Genomic DNA, 21,760 nt, shown 5'->3' with positions numbered 1-21,760 from the left:
TCACAATATTATTTTTAGTCCTAAAATTTGCACCGAGGTCGCTGGATGGCTAAGCTAAGCGACCCTAGTGGCCGACACAAACACCTGGCCCATCTAGGAGTGGCACTGCAGTGTCAGGCAGGATGGCCCTTCAAAAAAATACTCCCCAAACAGCACATGACGCAAAGAAAAAAAGAGGCGCAATGAGGTAGCTGTGTGACTAAGCTAAGCGACCTTAGTGGCCGACACAAACACCTGGCCCATCTAGGAGTGTCACTGCAGTGTCACGCAGGATGGCCCTTCAAAAAAATACTACCCAAACAGCACATGACGCAAAGAAAAAAAGAGGCGCAATGAGGTAGCTGTGTGACTAAGCTCAGCGACCCAAGTGGCCGACACAAACACCTGGCCCATCTAGGAGTGGCACTGCAGTGTCAGACAGGATGGCCCTTCAAAAAAATACTCCCCAAACAGCACATGACGCAAAGAAAAAAAGAGGCGCACTTGCAGGGGGCGTGCAAATGGTGGAAGGCGCAAGCTCTTCCCGTCCAGTGTTGGGAAGGTCAGGCATCGCAACCGACACAATTGGACTCTCCTTGGGGATTTGTGATTTCGAAGAACGCACAGTTCTTTGCTGTGCTTTTGCCAGATTAAGTCTTTTCTTTTTTCTAGCGAGAGGATGAGTGCTTCCATCCTCATGTGAAGCTGAACCACTAGCCATGAACATAGGCAAGGGCCTCAGTCGTTCCTTGCCACTCCGTGTCGTAAATGGCATATTGGCAAGTTTACGCTTCTCCTCAGACGCTTTTAATTTCGATTTTTGGGTAATTTTACTGATCTTTTGTGTTTTGGATTTTACATGCTCTGTACTATGACATTGGGCATCGGCCTTGGCAGACGACGTTGATGGCATTTCATCGTCTCGGCCATGACTAGTGGCAGCAGCTTCAGCACGAGGTGGAAGTGGATCTTGATCTTTCGCAATTTTTTTAACCTCCACATTTTTGTTCTCCATATTTTAATGCGCACAACTGAAAGCCACCACAGGTATATGTAGATGGATGGATACTATAGTATTATATTACTTATGGACGACGAGTGCACTGACGACACAGAGGTAGGTACAGCCGTGGCCTACCGTACTGCTATATATATATATATATATATATATATAATATACTTAATAATAATAACAACGAACCTGGTGGACACTGTCAGCAGACTGCTAAACTAGTATGAAGAAAAAAAAAGCCACCACAGGTATACAATGTAGATGGATGGATAGTATAGTATTATATTACTTATGGACGACGAGTGCACTGACGACACAGAGGTAGGTACAGTCGTGGCCTACCATACTGCTATATATATATATATATATAATTTACTGTATAATAATAACGGACCTGGTGGACACTGTCAGCAGACTGCTAAACTAGTATGAAGAAAAAAAAAGCCACCACAGGTATACAATGTAGATGGATGGATAGTATAGTATTATATTACTTATGGACGACGAGTGCACTGACGACACAGAGGTAGGTACAGCCGTGGCCTACCGTACTGCTATATATATATATATATATATATAATATACTTAATAATAATAACGGACCTGGTGGACACTGTCAGCAGACTGCTAAACTAGTATGAAGAAAAAAAAAGCCACCACAGGTATACAATGTAGATGGATGGATAGTATAGTATTATATTACTTATGGACGACGAGTGCACTGACGACACAGAGGTAGGTACAGCCGTGGCCTACCGTACTGCTATATATATATATATATATATATATATAATATACTTAATAATAATAACGGACCTGGTGGACACAGTCAGCAGACTGCTAAACTAGTATGAAGAAAACAAAAGCCACCACAGGTATACAATGTAGATGGATGGATAGTATAGTATTATATTACTTATGGACGACGAGTGCACTGACGACACAGAGGTAGGTACAGCTGTGGCCTACCGTACTGCTTATATATATATAATATACTGTATAATAATAATAACGGACCTCGTGGACACTGTCAGCAGACTGCTAAACTAGTATGAAGAAAAAAAAAGCCACCACAGGTATACAATGTAGATGGATGGATAGTATAGTATTATATTACTTATGGACGACGAGTGCACTGACGACACAGAGGTAGGTACAGCCGTGGCCTACCGTACTGCTATATATATATAATAAATATAATATACTGTATAATAATAATAACGGACCTGGTGGACTGCTAAACTAGTATGAAGAAAAAAAAAGCCACCACAGAAGTGTTTTTCAGGCAGACAAACGTATACTGGACTGGTGGTCACTGTCAGCAAAACTGTGCACTGTACTCCTGCTATAACTGCTCCCCAGTCCCCACAATTAGGCAGTGTGAGCAGTGCACTCAGCACAGATATATCATGCAGCAGTGCAGCACACTGAGTGAGCACAGATATGGTGGAGCGTTTTTTTCAGGCAGAGAAACAAAGGATTAAACTCACTGGTGGTATAATCAAAACCCTGCACTGTACTCCCTAACAGCTGCTCCCCGTCCCCAATCCTCCCCACAATTATAACTAAGTCACTCAGTCTTTACTCTTTTCTAATATAACGGAGAGGACGCCAGCCACGTCCTCTCCCTATCAATCTCAATGCACGTGTGAAAATGGCGGCGACGCGCGGCTCCTTATATAGAATCCAATCACGGGATGATGACGTTCGGGCGCGCTCGGGTTAACCGAGCAAGGCGGGAGGATCCGAGTCGCTCGGACCCGAGGATCCGAACCCGCTCATCACTAGTGATACCACACCTTTTTTAAGGTGCGCACTGTCCCTTTATTAAGTATTGTAGAGAGGGCGCAAATTTATAGTTTGCAGGGAGCCGCCAAACAGCCTAGCACCGGCCCTGTGGTAGGGAACAGGATTTGCTTCTGCTTGTGCACATATGTTATGATTGCCAGCCAACAGCACTGGTTTTGCCTATAACACTAACTATAAATATTTTTAAATTGGTCCTGGACCATCAATCCAAGGCACCCCTGCAAGTGTCCTGAGGCACCCCAGGGTGCAGTTTGAGAGCCACTGGTCTAGTGTGTACCCAGCATAATTATTGAAGCTGGTCTGCGGGTAACAGCTCCCAGATCCACTTCTGGAAAAAATGCAAAAAAGTAACTTGAGTGACAATCTGCAGAGATTACCACTTTCTGTGACTGCTGCATAGGGATCACAAAACCTCTATTCATAGGGCTGACTTCTTTTCGGGGTGAGAACGTCTCCCCTAAGTGAAGTGCAAGTATATACCGCACTTACGGTACCATTGGAATCGCAGATATTTTCTTGCAATACACCATGGGGTTTGTTCCGAGTTGGTCGCTCGCTAGCAGTTTTTAGCAGCCACGCAAACGCATTGTCGCCGCCCACTGGGGAGTGTATATTCACTTTGCAGAAGTGCGAACGCTTGTGCAGCAGAGTGCCTGCAAAATAGTTTCAAAACAAGACCAGCCCTGTAGTTACTCTTCATGTGCGTTGATTCTAACGACGGAGGGACGGCTTTTGACGTCACACACCCATCCAGCGAACGCCTGCACGTCTGCATTTTTTCTGTCATGCCTGCATTTTTCCAAGCACTCCCTGACAACAGTCAATTGACACCCAGAAATGCCCTCTGTCAATCTTCTTGCGGCCAGCTGTGCGATTGGCATCGTCGCTAGAACCAGTGCAAAACCACAATGGACTTTGTACCCATACAACCCGCGTGCGCATTATGGAGCATACACATGCACACAGTAGCGGATCTTGCCACGGGCAAGCAGGACTTTTGCCCGGGGCGCTGCCTTTCGGAGGGCGCAGGGCGCCATCCGGAGGGCGCCGCACCAGGGCAAGATCCGCTGCTGCAGTGTGTGCCCCCTGGCCCCCGCTGTCGCCCTGCTGCCGCTGGCCGCTGGGAAGGGAAACTAGACGCGTACTAGTCTAGTTTCCCTTGGAAACTCCTTGGAGAGGTCCTTTACTCTGCGGTGCGCGATGACGTCATCGCGCACCGCACAGCCAAGGTCCTCTCCACGAAGGGAACTAGACGCTACGCGGAACCGGCCCTGCATGCACAGATTAGCCATTTTTTTCCACTGATCGCTACGCAGTGAACAACGGCAGCTAGCGATCAACTCGGAATGACCCCCTATATACATAGAAACATTGATTTTTACTGCAGGCATTAGGGTTAGTTTAGGGGTATGCGTTAGGGTCAGGGCCAGCAACAGAAATCTTGGGGCCCAGTACACTGATATCTCTGGGGACCCCTCAACCCCCCTTAACTTGGAAGAGGGATCTTTAAAAGAAAATTGAGCCTTTGACTCAGACCGTCAGTGAGCCCAGCAGGTGGTTTTCATACTGGGCTATCCAGCCCTGCAGTGGCAGGGACATACAGAAAACCGCCAGCGCAGCGACATGCATAATGATGGCAATACAGTATGGACCACAGGAACTGGATAAAAATGATGGGGTAAAAGGAGGGGTGAGGGTTTAGTTGGCCTGTTAATTGTTTTACTGCTTAAATTGAGCAGTTTTTACATACACTTTAAAAAGCAATATTGGCACTGTGGCCCCATTATTTCTGTTCTTAAAACTTGGGGCCCACCTGTACAAGTGTCCCCTTTGTCCCCCTGTTGCCGGGCCTGTTCAGGCGTTACCTATGGAGAAGCTGCGACATGACATCCTATGACACGAAACTGCACCATGCTTCACCATTTTATTTGAGTGTGCCTTGGCAATATTTAAATCTTTTTCTGGGTGACGCGAAAAATGTAAAATGTTGAAAATCTCTGTGCTACAGTGTCATCACCATGTTGATATAAAAACGTCCCAAAACCATCAAAAGATGTGTTTTGGTGGAGGGGCTGCTGGAGGGGCCCCAGTTTGCTACCCTCCCCAGTATACCTGTGTTGTAGCCAGTGGAAGGGGCACCATCTTTCCAGTGATCTCTTAGGGAAGATTGCGCTGCACATAGAAAGCAAAGACTGCTGCACATAGAAAGCTGCACTCTCCTGCCCTTGCTGCAAGCAAGGTGATCGGGCCGCAAAAAGGACCCCTGCCTGTGGGCCACAAAAGGATGCAGTAGGGGTGGCATGCGGCCCGCGGCTTTGACACCCCTGCCCTAGAGTATCAAAATTTGTTTCACGGTACCCCTAGGCCAAAGTTTTTTATTTAGAAATAAAAATATAAAAATGAAGTAAATTGTGTTTATAGTATGTCTTCTTCAGGTTCAGTTATGTTGTGAGGGACTGGTTTTGCCAATTTAATTAAGTACAAATAATTTGAATTGGTCCTGGACCACCAAACTACGGCACCAGTGCAAGACCCCCCTAACCCCTCCCCCTTTCCTGAGGCACCCTAGGGTGTGTGTCCCCCTATAGTATTATTAAGCTCAAGAACCATAATTTTCACTCATTTCCAGTCTATTCTGAACACCTCACAATATCCCACCCACCCTTATGTTGTATAAACAGGACATGCACATTTTAACAAACCAATCATTTCAGCGACAGGGTCTGCCACACGACTGTGACTGAAATGACTGCTTCTTTTTTGGTGGGGGCCCAAACCAACCAATCAATCTCTCCTTGCACAAACTGGCTCCGATTCCTCACCCATTTCACTGTGTACATCCTTCTCCTTGCAGAGTATTAATTTATCCTCACTAGAATCCACCATCACAGGTCCCTGTGTACTTTCTGGAGGCAATTGCTGGTAAATGTCTCCATGGAGGAATTGATCATTCATTTTGATGAACATCATCTTCTCCACATTTCCTGGAAGTAACCTCCTACGCCGATCGCTGACAAGGTGACCGGCTGAACTAAACACTCTTTCAGAGTACACACTGAAGGGGAAGGGGGGGGTGACAATGTAGGTAAAATAAAACCAGTTTGTGCAAGGGCCTCCAAATTGCCTGTTTTTTCTGCCAGTATACGACAGAATCATATGCAGTGACAGTAGATGACATGTCAGTAATTGTTGGCAGGTCCTTCAGTCCAGACCAAATGTCAGCACTTGCTCCTGACTGCCCTGAATCACTGCCAGTGGGTGGTTTTGGAAATTGGAGCCTTTTCCTGGCAGCTACAGTGGTGGTAGAAAATGAAGGAGGAGCTGTTGGCGGGTCACGTTTCGCTTGACTTGACAATTGTCTCACCAGCAGGTCTTTGAACATCTGCAGACTTGTGTCTGCCGGAAAGAGAGATACAATGTAGGCTTTAAACCTAGGTTGCCAAAATGTAGTGCTCTGATTTCAACAGATTGACCACCAGTGACTCCTGGTTAAGTGAATGAAGGGATCCCATCCACAAGTCCCAGATGCCTAGCGGAATCGCTTTATTCTAGCTCCTCCTTCAATCTCTCCAGCTGCTCTGCAAAAGCCTGATCAGGGGGAATGACCTGACTTAGGCTGGCAGTGTCTGAACTGACTTCACGTGTGGCAAGTTCAAAGGGTTGGAGAACCTTGCATAACATGTAGAGATGAGCGGGTTCGGTTTCTCTGAATCCGAACCCGCCAGAACTTCATGTTTTTTTTCACGGGTCCGAGCGACTCGGATCTTCCCGCCTTGCTCGGTTAACCCGAGCGCGCCCGAACGTCATCATGACGCTGTCGGATTCTCGCGAGGCTCGGATTCTATCGCGAGACTCGGATTCTATATAAGGAGCCGCGCGTCGCCGCCATTTTCACACGTGCATTGAGATTGATAGGGAGAGGACGTGGCTGGCGTCCTCTCCGTTTAGACACTTGATTTACTAATTTTGGGGAGCATTAGGAGTACTCAGTAGTGTACAGTGCAGAGTTTTGCTGATAGTGACCAGTGACTGACCACCACTTTTATTTATAATCCGTTCTCTGCCTGAAAAAAGCGATACACAGCACACAGTGACTCAGTCACATACCATATCTGTGTGCACTGCTCAGGCTCAGGCCAGTGTGCTGCATCATCTATTATCTATATATAATATTATATATATCTGTCTGACTGCTCAGCTCACACAGCTTATAATTGTGGGGGAGACTGGGGAGCACTACTGCAGTGCCAGTTATAGGTTATAGCAGGAGCCAGGAGTACATAATATAATCCGTTCTCTGCCTGAAAAAAGCGATACACAGCACACAGTGACTCAGTCACATACCATATCTGTGTGCACTGCTCAGGCTCAGGCCAGTGTGCTGCATCATCTATTATCTATATATAATATTATATATATCTGTCTGACTGCTCATCTCACACAGCTTATAATTGTGGGGGAGACTGGGGAGCACTAATGCAGTGCCAGTTATAGGTTATAGCAGGAGCCAGGAGTACATAATATTATATTAAAATTAAACAGTGCACACTTTTGCTGCAGGAGTGCCACTGCCAGTGTGACTAGTGACCAGTGACCTGACCACCAGTATATATAATATTAGTAGTATACTATCTCTTTATCAACCAGTCTATATTAGCAGCAGACACAGTACAGTGCGGTAGTTCACGGCTGTGGCTACCTCTGTGTCGGCACTCGGCAGCCCGTCCATAATTGTATATACCACCTAACCGTGGTTTTTTTTTCTTTCTTTATACATACATACTAGTTACGAGTATACTATCTCTTTATCAACCAGTCTATATATTAGCAGCAGACACAGTACAGTGCGGTAGTTCACGGCTGTGGCTACCTCTGTGTCGGCACTCGGCAGCCCGTCCATAATTGTATATACCACCTAACCGTGGTTTTTTTTTCTTTCTTTATACATACATACTAGTTACGAGTATACTATCTCTTTATCAACCAGTCTATATATTAGCAGCAGACACAGTACAGTGCGGTAGTTCACGGCTGTGGCTACCTCTGTGTCGGCACTCGGCAGCCCGTCCATAATTGTATATACCACCTAACCGTGGTTTTTTTTTCTTTCTTTATACATACATACTAGTTACGAGTATACTATCTCTTTATCAACCAGTCTATATATTAGCAGCAGACACAGTACAGTGCGGTAGTTCACGGCTGTGGCTACCTCTGTGTCGTCACTCGGCAGCCCGTCCATAATTGTATATACCACCTAACCGTGGTTTTTTTTTCTTTCTTTATACATACATACTAGTTACGAGTATACTATCTCTTTATCAACCAGTCTATATATTAGCAGCAGACACAGTACAGTGCGGTAGTTCATGGCTGTGGCTACCTCTGTGTCGGCACTCGGCAGCCCGTCCATAATTGTATATACCACCTAACCGTGGTTTTTTTTTCTTTCTTTATACATACATACTAGTTACGAGTATACTATCTCTTTATCAACCAGTCTATATATTAGCAGCAGACACAGTACAGTGTGGTAGTTCACGGCTGTGGCTACCTCTGTGTCGGCACTCGGCAGCCCGTCCATAATTGTATATACCACCTAACCGTGGTTTTTTTTTCTTTCTTTATACATACATACTAGTTACGAGTATACTATCTCTTTATCAACCAGTCTATATATTAGCAGCAGACACAGTACAGTGCGGTAGTTCACGGCTGTGGCTACCTCTGTGTCGGCACTCGGCAGCCCGTCCATAATTGTATATACCAGTGACCTAACCGTGGTTTTTTTTTCTTTCTTTATACATACATACTAGTTACGAGTATACTATCTCTTTATCAACCAGTCTATATATTAGCAGCAGACACAGTACAGTGCGGTAGTTCACGGCTGTGGCTACCTCTGTGTCGGCACTCGGCAGCCCGTCCATAATTGTATATACCACCTAACCGTGGTTTTTTTTTCTTTCTTTATACATACATACTAGTTACGAGTATACTATCTCTTTATCAACCAGTCTATATATTAGCAGCAGACACAGTACAGTGCGGTAGTTCACGGCTGTGGCTACCTCTGTGTCGTCACTCGGCAGCCCGTCCATAATTGTATATACCACCTAACCGTGGTTTTTTTTTCTTTCTTTATACATACATACTAGTTACGAGTATACTATCTCTTTATCAACCAGTCTATATATTAGCAGCAGACACAGTACAGTGCGGTAGTTCATGGCTGTGGCTACCTCTGTGTCGGCACTCGGCAGCCCGTCCATAATTGTATATACCACCTAACCGTGGTTTTTTTTTCTTTCTTTATACATACATACTAGTTACGAGTATACTATCTCTTTATCAACCAGTCTATATATTAGCAGCAGACACAGTACAGTGTGGTAGTTCACGGCTGTGGCTACCTCTGTGTCGGCACTCGGCAGCCCGTCCATAATTGTATATACCACCTAACCGTGGTTTTTTTTTCTTTCTTTATACATACATACTAGTTACGAGTATACTATCTCTTTATCAACCAGTCTATATATTAGCAGCAGACACAGTACAGTGCGGTAGTTCACGGCTGTGGCTACCTCTGTGTCGGCACTCGGCAGCCCGTCCATAATTGTATATACCAGTGACCTAACCGTGGTTTTTTTTTCTTTCTTTATACATACATACTAGTTACGAGTATACTATCTCTTTATCAACCAGTCTATATATTAGCAGCAGACACAGTACAGTGCGGTAGTTCACGGCTGTGGCTACCTCTGTGTCGGCACTCGGCAGCCCGTCCATAATTGTATATACTAGTGACCTAACCGTGGTTTTTTTTTCTTTCTTTATACATACATACTAGTTACGAGTATACTATCTCTTTATCAACCAGTCTATATATTAGCAGCAGACACAGTACAGTGCGGTAGTTCACGGCTGTGGCTACCTCTGTGTCGGCACTCGGCAGCCCGTCCATAATTGTATATACCACCTAACCGTGGTTTTTTTTTCTTTCTTTATACATACATACTAGTTACGAGTATACTATCTCTTTATCAACCAGTCTATATATTAGCAGCAGACACAGTACAGTGCGGTAGTTCACGGCTGTGGCTACCTCTGTGTCGGCACTCGGCAGCCCGTCCATAATTGTATACTAGTATCCAATCCATCCATCTCCATTGTTTACCTGAGGTGCCTTTTAGTTGTGCCTATTAAAATATGGAGAACAAAAATGTTGAGGTTCCAAAATTAGGGAAAGATCAAGATCCACTTCCACCTCGTGCTGAAGCTGCTGCCACTAGTCATGGCCGAGACGATGAAATGCCAGCAACGTCGTCTGCCAAGGCCGATGCCCAATGGCATAGTACAGAGCATGTCAAAACCAAAACACCAAATATCAGTAAAAAAAGGACTCCAAAACCTAAAATAAAATTGTCGGAGGAGAAGCGTAAACTTGCCAATATGCCATTTACCACACGGAGTGGCAAGGAACGGCTGAGGCCCTGGCTTATGTTCATGGCTAGTGGTTCAGCTTCACATGAGGATGGAAGCACTCAGCCTCTCGCTAGAAAACTGAAAAGACTCAAGCTGGCAAAAGCACCGCAAAGAACTGTGCGTTCTTTGAAATCCCAAATCCACAAGGAGAGTCCAATTGTGTCGGTTGCGATGCCTGACCTTCCCAACACTGGACGTGAAGAGCATGCGCCTTCCACCATTTGCACGCCCCCTGCAAGTGCTGGAAGGAGCACCCGCAGTCCAGTTCCTGATAGTCAGATTGAAGATGTCAGTGTTGAAGTACACCAGGATGAGGAGGATATGGGTGTTGCTGGCGCTGGGGAGGAAATTGACCAGGAGGATTCTGATGGTGAGGTGGTTTGTTTAAGTCAGGCACCCGGGGAGACACCTGTTGTCCGTGGGAGGAATATGGCCGTTGACATGCCAGGTGAAAATACCAAAAAAATCAGCTCTTCGGTGTGGAGGTATTTCACCAGAAATGCGGACAACAGGTGTCAAGCCGTGTGTTCCCTTTGTCAAGCTGTAATAAGTAGGGGTAAGGACGTTAACCACCTCGGAACATCCTCCCTTATACGTCACCTGCAGCGCATTCATAATAAGTCAGTGACAAGTTCAAAAACTTTGGGTGACAGCGGAAGCAGTCCACTGACCAGTAAATCCCTTCCTCTTGTAACCAAGCTCACGCAAACCACCCCACCAACTCCCTCAGTGTCAATTTCCTCCTTCCCCAGGAATGCCAATAGTCCTGCAGGCCATGTCACTGGCAAGTCTGACGAGTCCTCTCCTGCCTGGGATTCCTCCGATGCATCCTTGCGTGTAACGCCTACTGCTGCTGGCGCTGCTGTTGTTGCCGCTGGGAGTCGATGGTCATCCCAGAGGGGAAGTCGTAAGCCCACTTGTACTACTTCCAGTAAGCAATTGACTGTTCAACAGTCCTTTGCGAGGAAGATGAAATATCACAGCAGTCATCCTACTGCAAAGCGGATAACTGAGTCCTTGACAACTATGTTGGTGTTAGACGTGCGTCCGGTATCCGCCGTTAGTTCACAGGGAACTAGACAATTTATTGAGGCAGTGTGCCCCCGTTACCAAATACCATCTAGGTTCCACTTCTGTAGGCAGGCGATACCGAGAATGTACACGGACGTCAGAAAAAGACTCACCAGTGTCCAAAAAAATGCAGTTGTACCCAATGTCCACTTAACCACGGACATGTGGACAAGTGGAGCAGGGCAGGGTCAGGACTATATGACTGTGACAGCCCACTGGGTAGATGTATGGACTCCCGCCGCAAGAACAGCAGCGGCGGCACCAGTAGCAGCATCTCGCAAACGCCAACTCTTTCCTAGGCAGGCTACGCTTTGTATCACCGCTTTCCAGAATACGCACACAGCTGAAAACCTCTTACGGCAACTGAGGAAGATCATCGCGGAATGGCTTACCCCAATTGGACTCTCCTGTGGATTTGTGGCATCGGACAACGCCAGCAATATTGTGTGTGCATTAAATATGGGCAAATTCCAGCACGTCCCATGTTTTGCACATACCTTGAATTTGGTGGTGCAGAATTTTTTTAAAAACGACAGGGGCGTGCAAGAGATGCTGTCGGTGGCCAGAAAAATTGCGGGACACTTTCGGCGTACAGGCACCACGTACAGAAGACTGGAGCACCACCAAAAACTACTGAACCTGCCCTGCCATCATCTGAAGCAAGAAGTGGTAACGAGGTGGAATTCAACCCTCTATATGCTTCAGAGGTTGGAGGAGCAGCAAAAGGCCATTCAAGCCTATACAATTGAGCACGATATAGGAGATGGAATGCACCTGTCTCAAGCGCAGTGGAGAATGATTTCAACGTTGTGCAAGGTTCTGATGCCCTTTGAACTTGCCACACGTGAAGTCAGTTCAGACACTGCCAGCCTGAGTCAGGTCATTCCCCTCATCAGGCTTTTGCAGAAGAAGCTGGAGGCATTGAAGAAGGAGCTAAAAGGGAGCGATTCCGCTAGGCATGTGGGACTTGTGGATGCAGCCCTTAATTCGCTTAACAAGGATTCACGGGTGGTCAATCTGTTGAAATCAGAGCACTACATTTTGGCCACCGTGCTCGATCCTAGATTTAAAGCCTACCTTGGATCTCTCTTTCCGGCAGACACAGGTCTGCTGGGGTTGAAAGACCTGCTGGTGACAAAATTATCAAGTCAAGCGGAACGCGACCTGTCAACATCTCCTCCTTCACATTCTCCCGCAACTGGGGGTGCGAGGAAAAGGCTCAGAATTCCGAGCCCACCCGCTGGCGGTGATGCAGGGCAGTCTGGAGCGACTGCTGATGCTGACATCTGGTCCGGACTGAAGGACCTGACAACGATTACGGACATGTCGTCTACTGTCACTGCATATGATTCTCTCAACATTGATAGAATGGTGGAGGATTATATGAGTGACCGCATCCAAGTAGGCACGTCACACAGTCCGTACTTATACTGGCAGGAAAAAGAGGCAATTTGGAGGCCCTTGCACAAACTGGCTTTATTCTACCTAAGTTGCCCTCCCACAAGTGTGTACTCCGAAAGAGTGTTTAGTGCCGCCGCTCACCTTGTCAGCAATCGGCGTACGAGGTTACATCCAGAAAATGTGGAGAAGATGATGTTCATTAAAATGAATTATAATCAATTCCTCCGCGGAGACATTGACCAGCAGCAATTGCCTCCACAAAGTACACAGGGAGCTGAGATGGTGGATTCCAGTGGGGACGAATTGATAATCTGTGAGGAGGGGGATGTACACGGTGATATATCGGAGGGTGAAGATGAGGTGGACATCTTGCCTCTGTAGAGCCAGTTTGTGCAAGGAGAGATTAATTGCTTCTTTTTTGGGGGGGGTCCAAACCAACCCGTCATATCAGTCACAGTCGTGTGGCAGACCCTGTCACTGAAATGATGGGTTGGTTAAAGTGTGCATGTCCTGTTTTGTTTATACAACATAAGGGTGGGTGGGAGGGCCCAAGGACAATTCCATCTTGCACCTCTTTTTTCTTTTCTTTTTCTTTGCATCATGTGCTGATTGGGGAGGGTTTTTTTGGAAGGGACATCCTGCGTGACACTGCAGTGCCACTCCTAGATGGGCCCGGTGTTTGTGTCGGCCACTAGGGTCGCTAATCTTACTCACACAGTCAGCTACCTCATTGCGCCTCTTTTTTTCTTTGCGTCATGTGCTGTTTGGGGAGGGTTTTTTGGAAGGGCCATCCTGCGTGACACTGCAGTGCCACTCCTAGATGGGCCCGGTGTTTGTGTCGGCCACCAGGGTCGCTAATCTTACTCACACAGCTACCTCATTGCGCCTCTTTTTTTCTTTGCGTCATGTGCTGTTTGAGGAGGGTTTTTTGGAAGGGACATCCTGCGTGACACTGCAGTGCCACTCCTAGATGGGCCCGGTGTTTGTGTCGGCCACTAGGGTCGCTTATCTTACTCACACAGCGACCTCGGTGCAAATTTTAGGACTAAAAATAATATTGTGAGGTGTGAGGTATTCAGAATAGACTGAAAATGAGTGTAAATTATGGTTTTTGAGGTTAATAATACTTTGGGATCAAAATGACCCCCAAATTCTATGATTTAAGCTGTTTTTAGTGTTTTTTGAAAAAAACACCCGAATCCAAAACACACCCGAATCCGACAAAAAAAATTCGGTGAGGTTTTGCCAAAACGCGTTCGAACCCAAAACACGGCCGCGGAACCGAACCCAAAACCAAAACACAAAACCCGAAAAATTTCAGGCGCTCATCTCTAATAACATGGAAATCATTCTCCACTGTGCTTGAGTCAGGTGCATTCCCCCTCCTTTGCCTATATCGTAGGCAGATGTATAGGCTTGAATGGGCTTTTGCTGCTCCTCCATCCTCTGATATAGAGGGTTGAATTCCACTTCGTTAAAACCTTTTGCTTCAGATGATTGGAATGTCAAGATCAGGTGTGTTTGCTGGCGCTCCAGTCTTCGGCACGCGGTTGCTGAATGCCAAAATTGGCCCGTAATTTTTTGGGCCACCGACAGCATCTCCTCCACGCCCCTGTCGTTTTTCAAAAAATTATGCACCACCAAATTAATTGTATGTGCAAAACATGGGACGTGCTGGAATTTGCCCACATGTAATGCACGCAATATTGGTGGCATTGTCCGATATCACAAATCCCTAGGAGAGTCCAATTGGGGTAAGCCAATCTGCGATGATGTGCCTCAGTTTCCATAAGAGGTTGTCCGCTGTGTGCCTCTTATGGAAAACAGTGATACAAAGTGTAGCCTGCCTAGGAACGGGTTGGCGTTTGTGAGATGCTGCTACTGGTGCCGCCGCTGTTGTTGCTGCGGGAGGCAATACATCGACCCAGTGGGCTGTCACAGTCATATGGTCCTTAGTCTGCCCTGCTCCACATGTCCATGGTTAAGTGGACAGTGGGTACAACTGTATTTTTTAGGACACTGAGGTCACTTTCTGAAGTCTGTGTACATTCTTGGTATCGCCTGCCTAGAGAAGTGGAACCTAGATGGGATTTGGTACCGGGGACACACTACCTCAAGCAATTCTCTAAGTCCCTGTGAACGAACGGTGGATACCGGACGCACATCTAACACCAACATAGTTGTCAAGGCCTGAGTTATCCACTTTGCAACAGGATGACTGCTGTGATATTTAATCTTCCTTGCAAAGGACTGTTGTACTACTTCCATTAAGCAATTGACTGTCCAAGTGGTCTTCCAACTTCCCCTCTGGGATGACGATCAACTCCCAGCAGCAACAACAGCAGTGCTAGCAACAACAGCAGCAGTAGGTGTTCCACTCAAGGATCCATCGGAGGAATCCCAGTTAGGAGAGGACTTGTCAGTCTTGCCAGTGACATGGCCTGCAGGACTATTGGCATTCCTGTCTAAGGAGGAAATTGACATTCCTCACACTGAGGAAGCCGCCGAAGCCGGAGGGTAGGCGGAGAAACGCGTTTGGAGACTCGGGAGATCACTGTGGATACTCTATACCTCATTGCGCCACTGTCTCGTGGCTTGCTGAAGCACTCTCACCAGCGCACGCTGTGTAAAGGAGAGCGGAAAGTGGAGGTAATTGCCGGGACAAATACTATATCACACAGCGGCTGCTGCGGCTGATCTAGGATACCCTGCACCTCACTACGCCACGGCATTGTGGCTTGTTGAAGCATTTGACCAGTATATGCTGTGCTAAGGAGAGCGGATAATAGAGGTATTTGCCGGGACAGATATCATACCATACAGCAGTTGCGGTGGCTGATTGAAGCACTTGTTCGAAGCTGTACCCAGGAGAGAGAACCTCTTTTTGGAAAGTGTTGCACATCTTCTGAACACTATCATATTTTGTTGGAGCGGCTGCCATGCCTACAACAATCTAAGGAGAGGTAAAATACTGAATATATTGTGCACGGTACTCTGGGTGGAAACTGGGACTCTTGGAATATAATTAGTTAATCTGTGGTTCTAACCACAGCTGAAATATTAATTACAATCAACTAATCTTCAATTCTACACTAATTAACTGCTTTATTAACAGCTGAATTATTAATTACCCTATAAATACTAACAAACAGATTGATTGACATATATGGACGATAATTAAAGGAGTTCCATCTGCGGTATTAATTATACTAACCTATGGCAAATATCTGGATTGGAATATATGGACTCTGTTCAATAGTAGCGGATTATTAATTATCAGCTGCATCTTTCATTATACGTTCAGTGTTTTAATAAATTAATTTGTTATGATAAATGGATGCTATTTATAGATTATAATAATTATTCTTATGATTTATATACTGTGTTTGGTTGAGATTGTATTTTGTCCAAATAGATTAGTTTTCTAACCACTGTGTGATATTGACTCGGGGATTGAGAACTCCCATTAAAGGGACCAAGAGTGTGGTAACACAGGTGGTTGGAAAGGTTGATTTAGAGTGGAAACATTCAGTGTTGATATGGTATAGTTTTTAAATATATTGTTAATATATTATTAGTACTGGCCGGCACTATAGTTTAATGCTTGTATTGTATAATTGTATGTTATATTCTTTATTATTCATATGGAAAAGTAAACTAAAAAGATTTTATACAAAGTGAATAGCGCTGTCTCAATTCTTTTGTTCTTGTTGGGTATATTCTTGGGTGAACTGGGATCAGTCCCCTGAGACTAGCTGCTTTCACCTTGTAAGGTGACAGCGCCAGGTGTATTTTCTTTTTAGTGACATTGAGGGAGTTGGTGGTGTGGTTTGCAGGAGCTTGGGTACTTAGTTGTCAGGGATTTAGTTGTCAGTGAACTGCTTCCGCTGTTACCCAAAGTTTTTGAACTTGTCAATGACTTCGGATGAATGTGCTCCAGGTGACGTATAAAAGGAGGATGTTTCTAGGTGGTTAACATCCTTACCTCTACTTATTACGGTTTGCCAAAGACAACACACAGCTTGAAACCTGTTATCCGTATTTCTGTTGAAATAATTCCACACCGAAGAGGTGATTTTTTTTTTGTATTTTGACCAGGCATGTCAATGGCCTTATTCATCCCATGGACAACAACTGTCTCACCGGGTGCCTGACTTAAACAAACCACATCACCATCAGAATCCTCATCGTCAACTTCCTCCTCAGCGCCAGCAACACCCATATCCTCATCCTGGTGTACTTCAACAGTGACATCTTCAATTTGAATATCAGGAACTGGACTGTGGGTGCTCCTTCCAGCACTTGCAGGGGGCATGTAAATGGTGGAAGGAGCCACCTCTTCCTGTCCAGTGTTGGGAAGGTCAGGCATCGCACCTGCTAACACATTTGGACTCTCCTTGGGGATTTGTGATTTAGAACGCACAATTCTTTGCTGTGCTTTTGCCAGCTTAACTCTTTTCATTTTTCTAGCAGGAGGATGAGTGCTTCCATCCTCATGTGAAGCTGAACCACTAGTCATGAGGAACATAGGAGATGGCCTTAGCCGTTCCTTGCCACTCCGTGTCATAAATATCATATCGGCAAGTTTATGATTCTCTTCAGACGATTTTAAATTTAGATTTTTGGGTCATTTTACTGAACTTTTGCTTTTTGGATTTTACGTGTTCTCTCCTATGGACATTGGGCATCGGCCTTGGCATACGACATTGATGGCATTCATTCTCTCTGCCATTACTACTGGCAGCAGCTTCAGCACTAGGTGGAAGTTGATCTTGATCTTTCCCTATTTTACCCTCCAAATTTTTGATCTCCATTTTTTAATGTGTGGAATTATATGCAGTAATATATCTGGAATTAGACAGCAGTAATGTCTGGAATTAGATACCACTAGATAGATACCAGATACCACTGTGACTGGAATGATGATGACCTATGCACAGTGAGAGGACACTATCACAGCACCCTACAGCAGCAAGATGCAGCACAAGACACTGTACTAGTAATGTAGTATTACTGAGCACCACAAGACAATGAGCAGTGATACTGAGCACTGATGATACTACTGAGAACTGACACTGAGCAGCACAAAACACTGTAGTAGTATATTAATGTAGTATTACTGAGCACCACGATGCAGCACAAGACAATGAGCAGTGATACCGAGCGCTGATGATACTACAGAGAACGGACACTGAGCAGCACAAGACAGTGTATTAGTATTTGTAATGTAGTACTACTTAGAGATGAGCGCCTGAAATTTTTCGGGTTTTGTGTCTTGGTTTTGGGTTCGGTTCCGCGGCCGTGTTTTGGGTTCGAACGCGTTTTGGCAAAACCTCACCGAATTTTTTTTGTCGGATTCGGGTGTGTTTTGGATTCGGGTGTTTTTTTCCAAAAACACTAAAAAACAGCTTAAATCATAGAATTTGGGGGTCATTTTGATCCCAAAGTATTATTAACCTCAAAAACCATAATTTACACTCATTTTCAGTCTATTCTGAATACCTCACACCTCACAATATTATTTTTAGTCCTAAAATTTGCACCGAGGTCGCTGTGTGAGTAAGATAAGCGACCCTAGTGGCCGACACAAACACCGGGCCCATCTAGAAGTGGCACTGCAGTGTCACGCAGGATGTCCCTTCCAAAAAACCCTCCCCAAACAGCACATGACGCAAAGAAAAAAAGAGGCGCAATGAGGTAGCTGTGTGAGTAAGATTAGCGACCCTAGTGGCCGACACAAACACCGGGCCCATCTAGGAGTGGCACTGCAGTGTCACGCAGGATGGCCCTTCCAAAAAACCCTCCCCAAACAGCACATGACGCAAAGAAAAAAAGAGGCGCAATGAGGTAGCTGTGTGAGTAAGATTAGCGACCCTAGTGGCCGACACAAACACCGGGCCCATCTAGGAGTGGCACTGCAGTGTCACGCAGGATGGCCCTTCCAAAAAACCCTCCCCAAACAGCACATGACGCAAAGAAAAAAAGAGGCGCAATGAGGTAGCTGACTGTGTGAGTAAGATTAGCGACCCTAGTGGCCGACACAAACACCGGGCCCATCTAGGAGTGGCACTGCAGTGTCACGCAGGATGTCCCTTCCAAAAAACCCTCCCCAATCAGCACATGATGCAAAGAAAAAGAAAAGAAAAAAGAGGTGCAAGATGGAATTGTCCTTGGGCCCTCCCACCCACCCTTATGTTGTATAAACAAAACAGGACATGCACACTTTAACCAACCCATCATTTCAGTGACAGGGTCTGCCACACGACTGTGACTGATATGACGGGTTGGTTTGGACCCCCCCCAAAAAAGAAGCAATTAATCTCTCCTTGCACAAACTGGCTCTACAGAGGCAAGATGTCCACCTCATCTTCACCCTCCGATATATCACCGTGTACATCCCCCTCCTCACAGATTATCAATTCGTCCCCACTGGAATCCACCATCTCAGCTCCCTGTGTACTTTGTGGAGGCAATTGCTGCTGGTCAATGTCTCCGCGGAGGAATTGATTATAATTCATTTTAATGAACATCATCTTCTCCACATTTTCTGGATGTAACCTCGTACGCCGATTGCTGACAAGGTGAGCGGCGGCACTAAACACTCTTTCGGAGTACACACTTGTGGGAGGGCAACTTAGGTAGAATAAAGCCAGTTTGTGCAAGGGCCTCCAAATTGCCTCTTTTTCCTGCCAGTATAAGTACGGACTGTGTGACGTGCCTACTTGGATGCGGTCACTCATATAATCCTCCACCATTCTATCAATGTTGAGAGAATCATATGCAGTGACAGTAGACGACATGTCCGTAATCGTTGTCAGGTCCTTCAGTCCGGACCAGATGTCGGCATCAGCAGTCGCTCCAGACTGCCCTGCATCACCGCCAGCGGGTGGGCTCGGAATTCTGAGCCTTTTCCTCGCACCCCCAGTTGCGGGAGAATGTGAAGGAGGAGATGTTGACAGGTCGCGTTCCGCTTGACTTGACAATTTTGTCACCAGCAGGTCTTTCAACCCCAGCAGACCTGTGTCTGCCGGAAAGAGAGATCCAAGGTAGGCTTTAAATCTAGGATTGAGCACGGTGGCCAAAATGTAGTGCTCTGATTTCAACAGATTGACCACCCGTGAATCCTTGTTAAGCGAATTAAGGGCTGCATCCACAAGTCCCACATGCCTAGCGGAATCGCTCCGTGTTAGCTCCTCCTTCAATGCCTCCAGCTTCTTCTGCAAAAGCCTGATGAGGGGAATGACCTGACTCAGGCTGGCAGTGTCTGAACTGACTTCACGTGTGGCAAGTTCAAAGGGCATCAGAACCTTGCACAACGTTGAAATCATTCTCCACTGCACTTGAGACAGGTGCATTCCACCTACTATATCGTGCTCAATTGTATAGGCTTGAATGGCCTTTTGCTGCTCCTCCAACCTCTGAAGCATATAGAGGGTTGAATTCCACCTCGTTACCACTTCTTGCTTCAGATGATGGCAGGGCAGGTTCAGTAGTTTTTGGTGGTGCTCCAGTTTTCTGTACGTGGTGCCTGTACGCCGAAAGTGTCCCGCAATTCTTCTGGCCACCGACAGCATCTCTTGCACGCCCCTGTCGTTTTTTAAAAAATTCTGCACCACCAAATTCAAGGTATGTGCAAAACATGGGACGTGCTGGAATTGGCCCAGATTTAATGCACACACAATATTGCTGGCGTTGTCCGATGCCACAAATCCACAGGAGAGTCCAATTGGGGTAAGCCATTCCGCGATGATCTTCCTCAGTTGCCGTAAGAGGTTTTCAGCTGTGTGCGTATTCTGGAAAGCGGTGATACAAAGCGTAGCCTGCCTAGGAAAGAGTTGGCGTTTGCGAGATGCTGCTACTGGTGCCGCCGCTGCTGTTCTTGCGGCGGGAGTCCATACATCTACCCAGTGGGCTGTCACAGTCATATAGTCCTGACCCTGCCCTGCTCCACTTGTCCACATGTCCGTGGTTAAGTGGACATTGGGTACAGCTGCATTTTTTAGGACACTGGTGACTCTTTTTCTGAGGTCTGTGTACATTTTTGGTATCGCCTGCCTAGAGAAATGGAACCTAGATGGTATTTGGTACCGGGGACACAGTACCTCCAACAAGTCTCTAGTTGGCTCTGCAGTAATGATGGATACCGGAACCACGTTTCTCACCACCCAGGATGCCAAGGCCTCAGTTATCCGCTTTGCAGTAGGATGACTGCTGTGATATTTCATCTTCCTCGCAAAGGACTGTTGAACAGTCAATTGCTTACTGGAAGTAGTACAAGTGGGCTTACGACTTCCCCTCTGGGATGACCATCGACTCCCAGCGGCAACAACAGCAGCGCCAGCAGCAGTAGGCGTTACACGCAAGGATGCATCGGAGGAATCCCAGGCAGGAGAGGACTCGTCAGAATTGCCAGTGACATGGCCTGCAGGACTATTGGCATTCCTGGGGAAGGAGGAAATTGACACTGAGGGAGTTGGTGGGGTGGTTTGCGTGAGCTTGGTTACAAGAGGAAGGGATTTACTGGTCAGTGGACTGCTTCCGCTGTCACCCAAAGTTTTTGAACTTGTCACTGACTTATTATGAATGCGCTGCAGGTGACGTATAAGGGAGGATGTTCCGAGGTGGTTAACGTCCTTACCCCTACTTATTACAGCTTGACAAAGGGAACACACGGCTTGACACCTGTTGTCCGCATTTCTGGTGAAATACCTCCACACCGAAGAGCTGATTTTTTTGGTATTTTCACCTGGCATGTCAACGGCCATATTCCTCCCATGGACAACAGGTGTCTCCCCGGGTGCCTGACTTAAACAAACCACCTCACCATCAGAATCCTCCTGGTCAATTTCCTCCCCAGCGCCAGCAACACCCATATCCTCCTCATCCTGGTGTACTTCAACACTGACATCTTCAATCTGACTATCAGGAACTGGACTGCGGGTGCTCCTTCCAGCACTTGCAGGGGGCGTGCAAATGGTGGAAGGCGCATGCTCTTCACGTCCA

This window comes from Pseudophryne corroboree, chromosome 12 (assembly GCF_028390025.1).
Source record: "Pseudophryne corroboree isolate aPseCor3 chromosome 12, aPseCor3.hap2, whole genome shotgun sequence".
Taxonomy (NCBI): domain Eukaryota; kingdom Metazoa; phylum Chordata; class Amphibia; order Anura; family Myobatrachidae; genus Pseudophryne; species Pseudophryne corroboree.
Note: the sequence above shows the minus strand (reverse complement) of the source record.